This window comes from Orycteropus afer, unplaced genomic scaffold, assembly GCF_000298275.1.
Source record: "Orycteropus afer afer isolate SDZICR_OR568_19922 unplaced genomic scaffold, OryAfe1.0 scaffold00899, whole genome shotgun sequence".
Lineage (NCBI taxonomy): Eukaryota > Metazoa > Chordata > Mammalia > Tubulidentata > Orycteropodidae > Orycteropus > Orycteropus afer.
This window is the reverse complement of record NW_006922486.1, coordinates 36,510-36,866: the sequence shown is the minus strand read 5'-3', so window position 1 is coordinate 36,866 and position 357 is coordinate 36,510.

Below are 357 nucleotides of genomic sequence, written 5' to 3'. Positions count from 1 at the left end.
TTACATGGAAGGCTTAAATATCTAGACATCTTTTTTATAGACAGCTTGTTATAGAGTTGAGATCCCATTATAGTACAGACTAAGTGTAAAACAGCAAGTTAGGCATTATTACAGCCTGTGAACCTCCATTGCAGCACAAATATAAAGTGATACCAAGGAACACAGAGATAGGGCAGTATTAGCAAGCAGATTACATATGAACAAAGTACCAGAGTAAAAAGTTGTTTTGACTCTAGGATTCTGTGACTACAGGGTTCACCTACTCTGGGATTGAGGTGGCAGGGATCAGCAGGGCAACCACATCAGCCACTGGAATATGGCCTTTTTTAAGTTAAAAGTAATTATATCATTTTTTTT